Raw genomic sequence first — 17,156 nt, forward strand, 5'->3', positions numbered from 1 at the left:
GTTGTGCATCTAATTTCTGTTGCTGGAATGTGTCAACTCAGTGTAAGAATCAGGACTTGATATCTTTATGGTACAAGTAAATAATTCAAGATTACTGAACTTTAGCAGACATTTATACATTGTAAATTATATAGAAAATAATGAAACAAACATGAGTAACAGCATAATTTTAAAATTTATGACCTCCAAATGTTCATTTCTTTTATTAATCAAAAATGGGCATTGAACAGAAATTGATTAGATTGAGTAACAATTTTTTTCTACATGTTTTAAAACATGCCAATGAATATGTCAGTATAATAGCACAGACTGACAAGAATCAATATTTTTAGTATAAAAACGTGGGTCAACATCTAGGGGACAACTCATGTCTTGGGGAAGAATAATGAGAAGATTCTGCCTAATAAAGTGGATTGAATGGGTGATATGCTAACAAAATTGTCATAAATGTCCAATTTTAATTTGACATCCTTGTGAAACATTAGAGTTGAAGCAGAACTCTTGTTATGCAGTGACTGAGCACTCATGATACTTCTGTATCATTTGTTGTAAACCATCAGATTTGCAGATAAATGTTCATTTTCATGGGTTGGTCTGAAATCGCTTTTTATCTACTTTATTTTTCTTATTATATTTCCTTTGATCCAGTTAAAATATTGTGGTTTGTATATTATCTGTGGAACAAAAGTTTGTAGCAAATATCTGTCATTTACTACAAGTGATGCCAAATATTCAATATAATGGCAATGTTTCTTTTTTTAAAAATTTTTACTTTCATGAAGATGGGGCAAGGTGGGAGAATCTCATTGGTTTCACTTTGATATTTGGGGGGTTTTATTTGTTTGATTAATTTTGAGTCTGTAATGGTTCTAGAAGGTTTAATTTTAAATCAATACAAAAATATTCTAGGACCACCACTTCCCCCCCCCCCCCCCCCCCAAGCCCTGGAATACAGTTTTGCTTCATTTTCACATTTGCTTAACTCTTTTCTGTTCTTCAGTTGTGGCCATGGGTAATGTAAAATAAATACTAAAACTGCAGTTATGAAGGAGAAACAAAAAGTTGCTTGGAAATATTGCTTTGGAGGGAATTTACTTATCTTTATTTCCTTTTTTTTAAAGAACATATTAATCCAGTCTCCTTTTTGTTCTCTTTCTTTTATTGAAACAAAAGGATGAGACGAACAGAAACTACCTGTTATCTCTGTCCCTTCAGGGCATCCCATGAAATGGGAAGATGACTAGGAAAACCTAGCTCTTATTCACTTCTTGCTTTTATATGCTTGAATAATAACTGTGTGTGTTGAAGAGAGTTTGTGTATTTGCTAGAGACAGTAGAGGGAAGAAAGCCATCTAAGTGGTGTTTTATTGCAACTCTCTCTCTTGTTCTTTGCCTATGAATCTTGCATTAAAAGTGTTGCAGACAAAATCTTCCTACTTTCCCAACACCAAGTCTCCTCCCCTTTACCTACCAACCTAGTACAACTTTACTCTCTTTTTCATCTGTTCATCTGTATTTCTTCAATCACTGCAAGGAGAAAAAAATTTCAGAAAAGTTAGTCCAACTTTCAGTGATTCTCCTGTAGGTTATGGAAAGGGTAAGGAAAATTAACAACTTAAGGCTGTGTGAAATACTAAGTGAATATAGCAGGGGTGAGTAAATGCAAGTGAATTTAAGAACACTAGAGGGAGCGTAGAGAAGGAACCTTGAGAAACCAGGAAAATAAAAAAACAACGGAGCTGTTATGTTCTTGAATGAAGGAACTGTTTAAATCCAAACAAAAGCTGTCTTACTGCCATCAAAATAAAATGCTTCCAGGTTCTTCTCTTTCTCTTCTTTTCTCTCTCACTTTTGACTAAGGCTAACTAAAGTCACTACACACACACACACACATATATGTAAATATATATGCATGTATATACACATGCACTCATATACATACTCACATTTACAGGTGTATTTTTAAGTGTCTGAGCGTATTTTTAAGTGTTTGAAAACTCCACTCAGGACCCTAATGGGTTGGATGCTATAAGAAAAGATTTAAAAATAGAATACTGTTATCTGCTTAGTTGCAAACTACCCGCCCCCCCCCCCCCCATCCCATCCTCCTCCCCTCAAAAAAACTCATAGACAAAGGAACAGGATAAATTAGGGTAGTCACATATAAAACTCTGGAAATAGCAATGAAGGGAACCTTGTAACAAACCAGATGTGCTTCTGCCTCAGCTAAAGCTGCCTGAGTGCTATTTTCAGAGGCAGATTCCCTGGCCATCTCTAGTGTCTTGGATTTGGAAGTGCCATCTAAATAATCCTCTCCATCCCATAACTTGTTGTTTTTCACAGACAGTTTGTGTCCCCACTCCTCCGTGGCTGCTGCCTGCACCTTGCCAGGTTAGAAATAGTAGTGTATTTCCAGACAGCTTAAATGTTCTTATCATCCAGCTGTGTCAGAACATCCATGGCTAGATTCTCAGAGCTATATATACATGGTTGTAATCAGCGTCACTGTGCCCTAACAGCATGGAGTATACTTCTTCGTTCCCTTCTCGCCAAATATCAGAGCTAATTGTCCAGCTGTGCCGTTTCTGAGCAAGCAACATTAGGCTGGAACATACTAGGAACCAGACAGAAAGAAGCTGGACATGAATAGTCTTAGGATACAAAACATTTCCCCGATGCCCCGGCCTGTTCTCATCCAATATTTGTCCAGGACAGAGTCATCTGTGAAAGCCAGAAGTTAGGTCATTTAAGTGTTTGATGCCATTTAGGATTATTCCCAGAAGAATCTTGCTACTAAAACAAGGCATCTAATTCCTGTGTCTGTTCACCTCTCCTGTAAGAGGATGTCTGAAAAATGTTCACACAGCTGCTTCTTCAGCTTAGCTTTGACACTCTGAGGTTCTTCGCTTACTGTTAGGAAAGAGTATGGCATTTATAGAACTGGAAATCCTTGGCAAGATTATCATATGCAGAAAATGTAACGTGGAGGAACCTGTACGTATGGCAGGTCTGTGTTGCCTTTGATGCTGTCAGGATCACACCTTTGATAGTGTGGGATTTTATAGGGATTATAAGGCAACTGAGACTAGGCCTCTCTGGGTGACTCCTTGCCTTGCAGGCAGCTGAACTCGCTTCCTTTTTTCTGCCCCTAGACTTTGTTCTCTCCTCAGTGTTTCCTGCCTTTTGGAAGAGGTAACCAGCCAGCACCTAGGGTCAGTTTTAGTTACCCTCCATCAGAAAAATTCTTTGTATTTTTTCCCTTAAACCCAGGATTTCATGTTGGAAACATTATTATCAGTGATTCAAAGCCTCATTTCTTTCAAAAAAAGTTCTTTTGACATAGGAGTGGTGTAATCTTAGGAGGTGTCACTGACTCTCAGAGAAACTTAACACATTTCTGAAATCATTTCAGCTTAGGTCTGTAGAGAACTGGGCTGATTCCTCATCGTACTTGGTTTAGTCATTCACTTGAGAAATAGTCTTTACAGGCTTATCTTGGGCTAATTCTAAAGTCAGCTTCACAGTAGTTGGAATGCTAATCCTGTACTAGGCTAGTAGCTTAAGTGCTGCTGATACCTCTAGGCTAAAATGTTGGAATTGAAGTACGTGATGATATATGCAAGCCAGTGTCTAGTCTTCTGATTCAGAGTCCTCTGATCCCAAATTCCACACGTTTCCCTAGGCTTAGACTCTTTTCCATTTGTACTTCTCTAGTCGGCAGTTTGATATGCACTAGAAGTGAGTAAGCTTTGTTGGATCTGTGCAATTCTATGGGAAAGGGTGTTTGGGCTGTCAGGAGTGAGGGGACAGGCAGCTGGTTCTGGATTGTGGAGCTTGTCTTACTACATGTTCATGTTCAGGTGTATAGCCTAGAGGTGCTGTAAGGGCTAGCTTGGACAGTTGCAGGTGGGACACGTGTGTGGTGGGCCCTAGACGGTGAGGTCTGGACAGCACTCCAACAGAGCAGTCTCAGCATAGCTTTTCTGCCTCAAAAGTAGGTCACATTTGGATCTGGTATCACTGCTTCAACAGGACTAAGGCCTACAAGTACATAATGCATCAGAAAATAAAATATCTGAATGGGTGCTTAAAACCACAGTTGGATTTCTAATTGAAAGCTTCCAAAGGTACTCTTTCCCGAGTAGAAAAGAATTCTAAAAGTATGAAAGTATTTCAGGGAGGGAGCAATTTAAAAGTGGTCACTGACTTCTTTTAAGCATATGTGCATCTATAGCAAGTCAATACAAACGAATATGTTGGGGGGGGGAAGGAAAATTGCAGGGCATTAGAATATTCAAGTGAAATAATGCATAGGGGTAGTCTCTTGGGATTATGGGTAATCATCTATAAAGCACAGAAGCCCCTAACTAATTCTTATGGTAAGATCTGGAATGTGGAGAAACATTACTTTTTGCTGCAGGAAATAAAGAAAAGACTGAACTGGCCCCTGAGTTCCCACTGTTTAAAAGCTTGCAATTGAGAATTTACTTACTGGGTCGTATAATTTGACCTACTTGGACCTTTGTTGACTCTACCTGGTGAAATTTGTTTCTCATAAGCGTACCTGAATATATTCTCTGAATCTAATGCACTGTTGAGTTCATCTCCTTTAGGCTATTAGTTTCAAGCTGTGAGCAGATTCAGGCATACGTTACCATGTTGGCTCTGTTCAATTTCCAACTGGAGGATTCCTTTGCATAAAAAGAGCAAATTATTATTTCATTTAATATTTTGAGATGACTGGTGCTTCAGAATTTAAGAGCTCATTTGGAAAAAAAAATGTTCTGAGTCATTACAGGTCATGATTTATCATAATATGAATGGTGAGTGGGTTTTACTCTTTATAATTTTCTTCAGTGTTAAAGTACTATATGTTGATTCTTCATGTGCATTATTGCCACCTTCTTATAGACATACATTAAATTATGGCTTCGAGTTGAATTCTAAAAAATTATATCCCTCTTTTCTTCTTTTTTTGAAGCAGAGATTTTTGGAAGTATTTTCTGACCAAGAAGCTGATACTGTGCTAGTAAGGCAACCTGTCCAAGAGCCTCATTTCTCCCTGTGGGGGCAGTAAATTGAGGTAGCTCCACTGAGCTAAAGCCTAGACTAAGTATTTCTTAAATGCTTATGATGGATGTTACAATTACATTATTACATGTATGATGGAAAAATTTCAATTTATTCATCTTCATCCTTAAAAAAAAATATCAAATACTATGTAAACATACTTTTTACTCTGGTTCAGTATAGGAAGTATAGGAAGCTCATGCTTCTCAGGTAGTTGTCACATCAGAATCCAAATGTTTTAAGCATGGAAATTTAGATTCTGGGATAGAGTTCTTTGTCAAAAGATGAATTCTGAGCCAGTTCCAGAGAAGAAAGGTAAGCTATATACGTGAAGTCCTGTGTAAAATGTACAGAGATATAACAGAAAGTCCTACAGACTAAAAGCTATTATGCTGGCATTTTTTCCATCCAGGAGTTTCTGGTGAGGTATAAAAATGCTGTTTAGTGCTTCTTCCATTCACACAGTTTTCTTTGTGTTCAATGCACAGAAGAGTTTTTATGAAGTAAAAAAAAATTAACTAGTACTCCATTTCCACTAGCTTCTATTCCCAGAGATATCTTCAAATACCTTTGGTGGCACAAGTTAATTGTGCTATTATAAGAAGTGGGTGTAATTAGCATTTTTATCACAGTAAAGGGTTCCCTGGGCCTCTATTTCAAAACTAACTTCTAGATTGTAGTACTGGTATGCATTAAAATACATCAGAGTGTTCAGAATGCTCATATATGTCTACAGCAAGTAAATATTGGTAATCACTGCAGAACTGAATGTCAGGAAATGTCATTAATCAGCAGCTGTAAAAAGAAAATTTACACACAGGCAGTACTTTTTTTTTGTTTGGTTGGTTTTTTAAAATGTTTTGAAAACTAGAACTCTGTGTTGCTTTTTCCCCATTCCTACTTTGTACTTGGTTACATGCTCTAACCCTCCCTTTGTGGCCAGCATCTCTTAATCTCTAATAATTTACAGCTCTTTATCAGCAAATGTCATCACCGCTGAGTGACTCTGAGGTTCCCATGAGAATTGCCTTTTCTTGCTTTGACATTTGAGTGAATTGGGTTAGGGAATGAAAATCCCATGCATGGATATCAGGCCTTCTATCAGGTAGGTTTGTTCATATAATAAGGTTCTTCAGGCTCTGCTTTGTCTCCTACAGATCTGCAGTGGTCTTTTGAAGAGTCTGATATAGGAGGAAAAAGTAGAAAGTAGCCCAGGGAATGCCTTCTTATCAGTGCTTCAGTCTGGATTCGTTTTCCTGGAAAAATATAACAGCTCTGACCATTTCATCTTTTTCAAAGCTTCTATAAGAGCATGATCGCAGTCTGAAGTTGCAGACCATCTGGTCCAACAATTATGGTCTGCTGTATTTGCACTGGGATCTTATAGATTGGGACAGTGCTTGAAACATTAACAGTGGTGATCAGTGCAGCTATTTGTACACACAATAAAAAAGAGTTGTGCACATATTTATATGTAGGTGCAACATCCCTTTATGCTGATGATTAGCGGGCTGTCTGTGGAAATCTTCATTGACAGTCCAATAAAAAAAACCTTTGAGCCATGACTTTTACGAGTTCTGTGGCCCAAAATTTCCAGTTGCTATAATTAAGTATTCTCGTTTTTCTCTTAAAGAGTTCTAATCTGTTTGTTTTACAGCTGGATCTAGAATAAATGAATTACCATTAAAAACATTAACTTTTTCAAATTTGGTAAGATCTGTGTCAACTGTCAAAACATAATGAGTGCTCAAGATAGTAAATGAATAAACCTCTCAACTGAATAGAATTAATGCACTCTCATTATCTTTCAGATACAGCTCAAAGTAACAATGGCTGTTCTTTTTTTTGTTAGAAAACGCACATCTGATTTACTTATGTTAGGCAGCAGGGTGCTAATCAGTGCAAGGAATGCTGTGCCACGTAAATTTGAGCTTAGAGCCCTTGCTCACACACCAGTACAAGAGTCATGGTGCAGTGTGTCCCAATAAAACACAGAAATTGAGACCCCTGAAATGAAAACTGGGATGTGCAAAGGAAAATAAAGTCTATAATGATCTAGTGGGACTATGGATACTTTAAATAAGAATGATTTGTGCATTGTGCCATGCAAACACAGCATACATAAATAAGGACATGCATAAACATAGATGGCACCTCTGTTCATGTATGTATGTGTACCTTTCAGCTTTTGAAGTTAACTGCTTCGTTTGATAAATTACATGTTTGGTTTACTCCACTGCTAGTGCTGGAACTTATGCTATTATGGCAATTTTCCGTGATTACATTAGGCAAAGAATATTACTACAGAGAGCTAATTGCTAGTTGTCAAAGTCAGTAGAAAAAATGTTGTAAGGAAATAGCAGTATTTATTTTAATGAATTAACACTTTTCATGTGTATTGCTGTATATGGTATGTACACTATAAAATGGTATATGCAATACATCAAAAAATGTTTAAAACATCAAAAACAAAAACAAAAACAAAAGTCCTGCACTTAAAGAGGAACATAAAATTTCCTGCTGGGGATGTGGAACATGGAATGCCATCTGTATTATATGGCACTGAGAAAACTGATTATGTTTGGACCTCTATTTCATAGCAGATGGGTTCATTAAATTTAATAGCCTCCAGAGCCTTTAGAAACAGTGTTAAAAACATGTGGAACATGCTGAGACACTTCACTTCTCGCCCCACAGTCATTATAACTCTGGCACAGACTATAAATATTACAGTACTTTATTTCCATTGAAACGGATTACTATTATAATTATTTTCCTAGTGTACATTTACATGAGAAATGCAGAATGCAAATTGTACTTTTTCAAACTTTGAGATATGCAGTTGATTTCTTTAAATGCATTTTACAGTTCTTTGCACTTGGAGGCTTTGATATAGAACTTATTTTTATCTTCTTCCTGCGGCATCAGCAAGCAGCTGTAATGCCATTGCAAAGCTAGGTCTTAAGCAGCTCTGCTCCCAGTGTGGTGCAAATAAGACAAGCATTATGTTAAACCTTAGAAGGGAAATCAGAGCAGTGTTACATTGTGGCTTTTAGCTATATATTGATTCGTTTTTCTAGTATTTTATATGATAGGGTAACTACAGTTTGACCTTGGTCTCTGTTCATCTTTCATCACTGGAGCACAGAGAGATTAAATATCTAGTTTCAAATCAGAGTAGTTCCTGCAGAAGCATTGCTTTAAACAGAGTGAAAACTCACCTCTCTCTGAAATATTCTCAGAATTTGATAGCTAAAAGAATATTTTAGTGCTATTTACTTTTTTATTTTAAATGATGTTTCAAATGAGAACAGCGAAGTTTTACCATGTTTAAGTGCTTTGACATCTGCCTAACATTATTCCATCTCTTCATTTACATGTTCTGATGTTTAAACTAAATTACTTTTTTATGAACTTTGTCATATTTGATCACAATTTTTAAAAAAAATAACCCAGTTTCCCAATAAACTATATCAGCTTGTTCTCGTACGATGTAATTCTCAGTAATGCTCTTCTGTTTCCATTTCCTTTCCTACAAAATGCTGTGACTATCCACACTATCTTTTACTGTTTTCTAAGTTCACTCTTGGTTTTAGGTTGTACTGACCACTTTAATGTGGATTTTCCCCTTCTTCACATCATTGACTTCAATTTTGTCACTGACTATTGCTGATATTATTATTGAGATCTGCGAATTTTAATAAACCACTGAAGTCTTACTACTGTAGATGATGTATGATGACAGGATTAAATAACAATACCTTCCTCATATAATTTACATTCAGAGTAAGAGCTAAGAATCACCAGTTCCTTAGAAAGGGCAGAGAGCGTAAGGACAGAGTAAGACAGTATAGGTCAACGCAGTAAGCAATTACGGGTCTATAAGATCTCAAGGATAAAAGGCAGAATGTGAAAATACGCACAAATGCATGTTTATGTCTTTTAGATTGTAGTGTCCACTTCTACAGGGTTCCCACAGAGGTGTTCTTTGTCCAGGTCTTAAGAAACATGGAGTCCTTGCTTGTGTTTGGTTAAACTTAATTTCATGGAAGTATTTGGGCAAGCCAGCATTTACAGCTCTAATAGTGTTTCACAGCAGTTACATTCATGAAACGCATTCTGTGATTAAATTTTGGAAATCAGAAAATTCAGTAAGGTTTGAATGTTAAAGGCATGTGTTTGCTGTTTTGAGAGCTGTCAAGCGCGATGATATTATGTTAGGACTTTGTCGTGAATTGTTAAGCTTTTCTTTGCTGCTGGAGCTGTAAACATGGTGTGTCTTGTGACATGACTGCTTTGCACCGAATTACTGTTTCTTCCTATATGAAAACTGATTGGACGTATGTGAAGACGAATCTATAGAATTACAAAGTCTGTAGGTTTCCCTGCTGGATGTTCTCCCACCAGTTTTCTATATACAAATTACAGAGAATTGCTCTGCTGTTGAACTTGATTAACAGGCATATTCATGCCAAAAGGGTATTGGTCTCATTTGCAGACACCTGCACGCTAGAGACAGAGCAGCTTGGGACCATTTCCAGCTGCGGTCTGCCAATGCCATACACTACCTTCACGTGAGGGGACAGAAAATGCTTTTCATTTCCAGCTTGTTTCACAGGGAATTTTCTGGTTTTGTTGTGACACAGAAATAAAATCAAAAGGTGACAAGTCACTAACTAGAGGGAGAATTTGTTTCTAGATCTCTATATGCTATGGCAAATCCAACAATTAGTAGGATATATCTATTCTTAGTGAAAATAACTACTTAAAGACATTCACAGCTGATAACTGTTTGTCTGTCTTTGATCTTTTTGCCTCCATTCTGAGTGAAATTGAGTTAATTATAAGGAAATTGTAGCTATTTTGTCAGATATATTACCTTTTTTCTCTCTTTTGTTGTCTTTAGTTTTCATATAACAGATCTTTTAGTGTAAACGATAATGTTAGAAAGCAATTAATTTAGTATAATGCACTAAATTCCATCCTTTGATCTCATATATGTCATTCTTTGACTTTCTGGAAGAAAGAGGGCAGTGAAGATGAAATATACTTTATCTGCACTGCTGGACTAAAAACCTGGAATAATAAGAAAGACTTATTAAATTATCGGTGCCATTCAAGCATTGCTGCAGTGGCAGAATTCAGTGCAAAAGGAAAAGAAGAAGAGAGAATAAAAGGAAATAATCTTCTCTTTTGTCTATTGTTCTGCAGATATAGAAGTTGTTATTTATAGCTATCCTTTTTGTATAATCAGGAGATTTCACATACAAATCAATCACACACAAAATAAAGTATAAACGTTAATGTTTATCACAGTCATAGTGACTAATATTTACTTTGAAGTTAGTAATTTCTGGAGAAATTATTCAGAAATACACTTTATTCTGCAAGGAATAATAGGATGTTTCCTCCTGATGTTCTTGCTGCTTGACAGCAAGGCATTCGACCTTTGTCCACACCACTGTATTTTTTCAGATCTAATCTTTCCAAGCAAGCATTTCCCTTAATGATTAGTTGAAAGATGGTCTAACCAGTTGGTAAAAGCATGATCTTCAACAACATCAGTATTAGCAGGAGAAAGCTTAGAACACTTACGAATTCCAGAGAAAACACTTATAAGAGCCATTTCACCTGTCCTGATGTCAGATTTTTGGGGAGGAAAATGTACTCACCCTAAATATTAGTTTACATTGCCTAGTTCGAGGTAAACCATTAAAATCCCTAAGGGTTCTATACTAAGGGTTGACACTTGACTAAGGACCTTACAGAGCCATTACATTTAAGGACTTCTTTTGCAGAACTTTTTTGTTTGTTTGTTTTTAATAATAGTGTTTATTTAGTGGCACATAAATGCAAGAGAATACACATTATAAACAGTATGGTAATACTAAGGATTGGTACACCTTACAGAGCTTTCTAATGTCTTTTTGTTCTGTTGCAGCCAATGACCTCTGTATAATAATAAAGGCCTCAGTTTTCATTATTGTTAGGTTTATTCCAGAAAACTGTCAAAAAAAAAAAAAGAAAAAAGTAAACTACCTAAGTCAGCTATATGCTTGCATTCCATATGGGTTACATTTGTTGATTATTCTTCTTCTTTAATTTACTGTGCAGTAAATCAGCAGTATCTCCATTTATGTACCTGGAGTTACACTGATGTAAAACAGAAGACAGATTCATTGTATTAAATCTCAGTTTAAGGGGCTTGGATTATACTCCTGTTGACTGATGGAACAATTCTAACATTTTCTTTCTTGGATTAAAGCCTCAAAAATTCAGGGGTTACAGTGAACACAGCAAGCTGCCTTTATAGGAAAGAAAAGTTTAATTTCTCTTCCCCCCTTCAACTGGTCCTTTTTGTGTCACAGTTCAGTTTAAGTAAATGGAGATATAGTGAGAGCTGATTTTGCAATAATCCATTTCTTTATGTTCACAAAACTTTTGCTGTGTAGCCAACTATGAGATAAAGGGATTTATCACATTTTAGGTTGTAGCATGCCTAAAAATGACCTTAATGTCTGTAAACAGGTCTAGCTCTGACATACCTGAAGGAATTTTGAGACCTTTTCTTGTGAGTCCTTACAGTGAAGGAGTGAAGTAGGTGTAAAATTTTCGTGACCTGTTGGATAATATAATAAGGGGAAAAAAGCCGAAGGTGATGAAAAAATTTGCCTCAGGCCAAAACCATTCCTTGAACTAGATTTCACAAGCATTGTATTAAATAATGAGAAACTGCGTATTTGAAATTAACTTAGAAAATCTAGAAATGCTCTCAAATTCATGATCTTCCAATAAATCAGAGTCTTAGCTATTGGCCACCAGGTAAAATTGGCTTTTAGGAAGCTTTGAACTTTCAAGTTGTGCAAAGTAACAACAGCAAGCTTTTTCCAAAATGAAAAAGCAAGATAAATGCAGCTCTGTCTACAGAGTGAGTGAATCTTTATGAATTCAACTTGCATTGTGATGGGTCCATAAAATGCTCCATGGCTTTTCTGATAAAGTGTAGCTATAAAATCTTGGTGTAAAACTACAATGGTGAGATACGTTAGCTACATACTTATTAGAAGGGTATCAAGGTAGAACCTGTTCCTCAAAACAGAGCTAATGAACAAGAAGCAGTGTTGATTATACCATTTTATCATTTATAATGGTGGCACTAGCCAGATCTGTGGTACCAACCTACCCACAAACTGATATAAAAATAGTATAGAAAATAGAAAGAATGTATTTGTTAGATTAGGAGTCTATCCAACTTGGAGATTTCACAATGTTAAATGATGGAGTCTAAGCTTTTTTTTAAAAAAAACCCTTTGATTTATCATATATTTTAAAAATAGTGCTTGTAACTGCCCTCTGACCTTGTACATCTCTGTTAGCTAGTAAAATCAGTTGCTTTGCTTGTACATGCGAACCTGAAACACACATGTTTCTGATTTGGAGAGACATGATGGCCACCTTGCTACTAGAGCGTAGTATTTTAGCATATTGTTAACTTACTTCCAAAATACACACTGGACATTTCATTCTCAAATGTTTATACAAAGCCTGGACACAATTTTTATGGAGATTTGTTTTCTGGGTTTAGGGAGTATGCCTCCTTCCCTCACAAAGCAAAACAGTACATTTACACAACTATCTGAGCTCAGTTCCTGGGTTTCTGACTGTAGCTTTTATGCAGTATTTTCACACGCAGTTTGTTCCTTTTTATTTGTGCTTCATCTGAACTTTTGCAGATGTGCCTTAAGATGGATTCATCGGTGTTTTGCCCTTTCGGAGGCAAATTGATAAACAAGAGAAAAGATGATTCCCTTTGAAAAACTGTTTGAAGCTTTTCATTTAGTAGTTGTGCATAAGCTGCCTTTCCTGCTGCTTTCTAGTGCCCTTGATCTATTATCATATCTGTGGATTTCTTTTTCTCAGCAAATGAAATTGGGCTAACGCTTCTGTGCCTTCTTTCTCCCTTTAAAATGCATCCCCTATTGTTTATCAGCTCAAATAATCTTATGAGTGTATGGTATGTATCTCATTACGCATACTGCTCCATTCAGAGAAGTTCTAGGCCATTGGTTACTGCTAGCTAAATAAAAAATGTGTACAAGAGGTTTTCTCATTCAGAAGTGATAAATGGGGGGGAAAAAAAGAAAGATATAGTAATTATTGTGAATGTATTTGTTAGGTAACTAACACAAAAGATTGTTCCCTCTATAAAAACATTAAATATTTTAATTCTAAGAGGTAATTGGTTCCAGCACTTACAGGCTGTACTGGTTCCAGTCTTTGCATCAGGCTTCTAGAATCAACTAGTTGATTTCAAAATACTTTTGGAAGGACTTGTTTCTAAGCAAGTAAAAAAGAGAAAGAGTAAGTCCAGTTAATTACAACTTCCCCTCCCCCAAACCCAGCTCCATTTTACTTTGCTTTGACATTCCTAGAATCTTTTGTATCACAGATTCATGTTCTTACAAGATCAGTTTAGTCCTCTCATTATCAAAAGCAGATAGATTACTTTTATTGTCTGTAACTGTCTTAGTGATGAGATCCTCCGTTCTGATTTTCTCCCTATGTCTGGTTCTTCTGGTCTTGTTCTTGCATGCTGAACTTCAGTCATTTGAAGTCAGTCCATACTTTCCCTATTTTTTCCCCCTGTGTTTATGTGTTAAACATTCCACAGTAGTTTTGCAAGTGCCTTGCTTTGTCCTGGTATTAGCCAAAGCTTTCCTTTTTCAATTGCACGTTCATTGTTTTCATCATAAAGTGAAAAATCAACAACTGAAACAACAAGAAACTTAAATAAACATAATGGAAAGCAAAATCATATTGAATTAAATATTGTAAATAGGTTCTGTCAGTCCATTGATGCCAGGGCAGGTTTTACACAGAATACAAATCTTTTTATTATTAACCCCGTGTCCTTGACACAAAACAATGTATAAACCTTTTAATAGATCAGTTTTGCCTTCATACCTGTAAATAGCGTCCCCTGCAAATAAGAAAAAGTTTACTTTTACAGGAAACTGCTAGACATCAAGTAATTTACAATCTGTTTCTCCTTTGCATGTTTTGTGGTCACAGTCCAAACTGCACTGATCTTGAAATGATGCTGTTTACACGTAATAGAGTAAATGTCAGCAAAAGATTCTTCTTCCTTATTAAATGCACATTCCACAAGGTTAAACTGAATGTCTGGTATGAATTGTGCTTAATACAAACTTTCAAAGCTAGGTACTAAAAACTTTCATCATGGTAGATTCCTTCACTCCTATTACGTTGGGAATACTAACTACAGCAAGGGAGAAAGGATTCTCAGATTTTGAAGTTGCACCCCTAAAATATGTGGATTGATTGCGAGAGTAAGGGAGAGGGAATGGAAGCAGAGTCTTGCTACACCTTTCACTTCTTCTGCCAGAGCAGTGCTCTGGACAGACAGAAGAAATGGCACTCTGTGAAAAAAATGGAGAAGAGAGTGGTTTGGAATAATTCAACTATACACATTCTTACAGCAATTCCCTTTTTAGAGCATGTTGGATGATTACAGAATAGACCATAGAAAACCAAATCTGTTCTAGAAGGGCAATCCCATTTAATACAATCATGGTAACATGCTAAAAATCACAAACACAACTAGTAAATTGAAGTTTTAGAAGAAATTCTTGTTTGCTTTACACATTCATTAAGTCAAATACACTTTCATCCCTCCTCAGAAAGTGGTTATCTTTAGATATTGGTCTTACATTGGCATATAGAGCAAGTAAGATTTAATACAGAGCAAGATCAAAAGCACTCTGAACTCATTGCAAGATTCTCATTGATTCTAATAGGTATTGGGTACGGGTCTTGTTTGGTCTTGCTTTGGACCAGTGTGGATTTTATCGTGGGAGAAAGAGGATGTGAGTCTAGCTCCTAAAAGGATTTCTGATTAAGAAATTATTTTTAATTTCTAGAAGGACTGTCAAGGAATTTGCCCTTTTTCCAAATGTGAAAGGGCATTTATGTGAGAACAAACAAATAGATGAATGAGTATGTATAGATGCACCTGTCTTCTGAGGTTGATTCTTTTTTTTCCTTCCTCCACTTCCTCCCTTCCCTCTCTCCCTCCTGGTAATTCAGAACAAGTCTTTACAGTACACAGACCATTTTTACTGGTTTTTGGTTTTTGTTTTTTTGTTTTATTTTTTTAAATTTGATATACAAGTATGATTTTTTTTTTTTTTTTTCCAGCTCTTGTTTCACTAAAGTGCAGTTATTTTTCTCTTACTAGAACTATTTCTCTGGGAAGGGTGCTCATGATATTATCTATCGGCTTCCTAACAGTCTTTCTAAATATCTCTTTTAGAAATAATTAGCATTAGTAATAATTAAAATGACACTATCTGTTCTTCTAGAGGTGGTACAAATGCTAATAAATACTAAAGAGTATTAAGGGTATAAAAGGAGGAAGAGCCTAACCATATAATTTGATGCCATTTTACATGGATGAGAACCAGAGTCTTACAAGTAAGTTGGATGTCATATTATGTGTAGTAATGCTCAGGTTTAGACATTTCTTTTCCTTTTGATATTATGAGTAAGAGCAAGGCTGAAAAAAGTGCTTGTTGTCTAGAATTTAGGTTTATTGTTCTCAGTTCTGTTGTGTATGTAGACAAAATGGACACTGTACTATTGTCTTATACAATGTGAAACCTCTTCAGTGCCCTTAAGGTTGAATAGTACACGGTTAAGTTCACTGTAGCGAGAGGGTATTTTTTTTTTACCAGACTTTAGACGTATGATCAGAAGTTCTTTCTCAGTTTCTGCCTTAGTTTGCTTCTGCACCCTGTTCTGGCTTCCCTGGTTATTCTCTTTGTATGTCTAAAAGCTTTTTGAAGGGCTATTATTTAAATATTCAAGATAAATTTGCTTATAAATGGGAGTTGAAAGATTCTGGTCCTACGAAAGGGATAAAGAACTGTTATCATTTGACAATCCGTATCCAGTTCTTAATCCACTTACCTACACCTTTTTGGTATCCAGGGATTTCAATGATTTTTCATCTTTTCAGTAAACATTGATGTGATTTAAATTGTGAGCTTTCTAAACTGGTGCTTTAGTAAATCAACTAATGCTAAAAGCAAGCACAATAAAATAAGTTGCATACTAAATACTTTTAATTTTGTTAATTTATTTTAAATATTAAAAACCTGTTTTCCTGTATCTTCAAACTTTTACCTAAATTAGATACTTTACTGTGGGTGAGGTCAAATCGTCAGATTTATACTAAACTCTGATCTGGTGCTATAGTGTAAGTTTAAATTGATCTTGATTTTAGACTAGTAAAAGAAAAGTGGACACATTCAAGACAGACAAGTCATAGTTTATTAAAAACATACTACATCCCTATTACTTATATGAAAGCAAAACCAAACAATAGTTGAAAACAAACAAGCAAAAAACCCCACAATGTGCAGTGTAAATAAACTAATTTTGGAGGCAGCAGAAGCATACATAATGGTTTTCTGAAACAATATGACTGCTATACCAGAAAACAGTAAAAAAACTCCCAAACAACAAAAAAACAAAACCACAATAATAAAGATGTAAATTTCTTTTAATTATTTTCAGGTTAACTTAGTATGCAGTGTGAAATATGATCGTCAGTGAAATTTAACATCATGTCTGGACACATCTATGCATTTTCTCAGTAGCAAGAGAAGTTAGAATAATAATTCCAAATTATTTGCATTGCTATGTTCACTTCTGTACCGGTATTATACAGAGACAGACTGACTGACCACTAACATTGATTAAAGCAAAACAAAACAAACCCCAAACCTACTATTTCACTAAAATTTAAATAATATATATAAATGGAAATATGGGCATTATCACCAGTCATGTCATCTAAGTTGTATCAAAATTTCAGATTTTATAATAATCTGTATTCTAGCAGTTTGAAAGTTTCTGATAATTTTCAGGGCCAGGAACATTTAGGGACCTGTGCCTCTAGATCGAGCAATTAGTTCTGCAGCTCTGCCCAGAAATGGGAACATTTCAAGCACTGTATGAATTTAACAAACCTACTAATAAGTCATTCAGTGCCAGAATAACTA

At 35.8% G+C, this 17,156-nt stretch overlaps 1 protein-coding gene across 1 annotated transcript in view; it reads left to right on the forward strand.

Annotated features, from left to right (window-relative positions):
• The window catches only part of CACNA2D3 (calcium voltage-gated channel auxiliary subunit alpha2delta 3), a 479,329-nt gene that overhangs the window by 316,328 nt on the left and 145,845 nt on the right, over positions 1-17,156 (forward strand). The gene's annotated exons all lie outside the window — the stretch shown is intronic.

The sequence above is a fragment of the Accipiter gentilis genome, chromosome 23 (assembly GCF_929443795.1).
Source record: "Accipiter gentilis chromosome 23, bAccGen1.1, whole genome shotgun sequence".
NCBI classification, from domain to species: Eukaryota; Metazoa; Chordata; class Aves; order Accipitriformes; family Accipitridae; genus Astur; species Astur gentilis.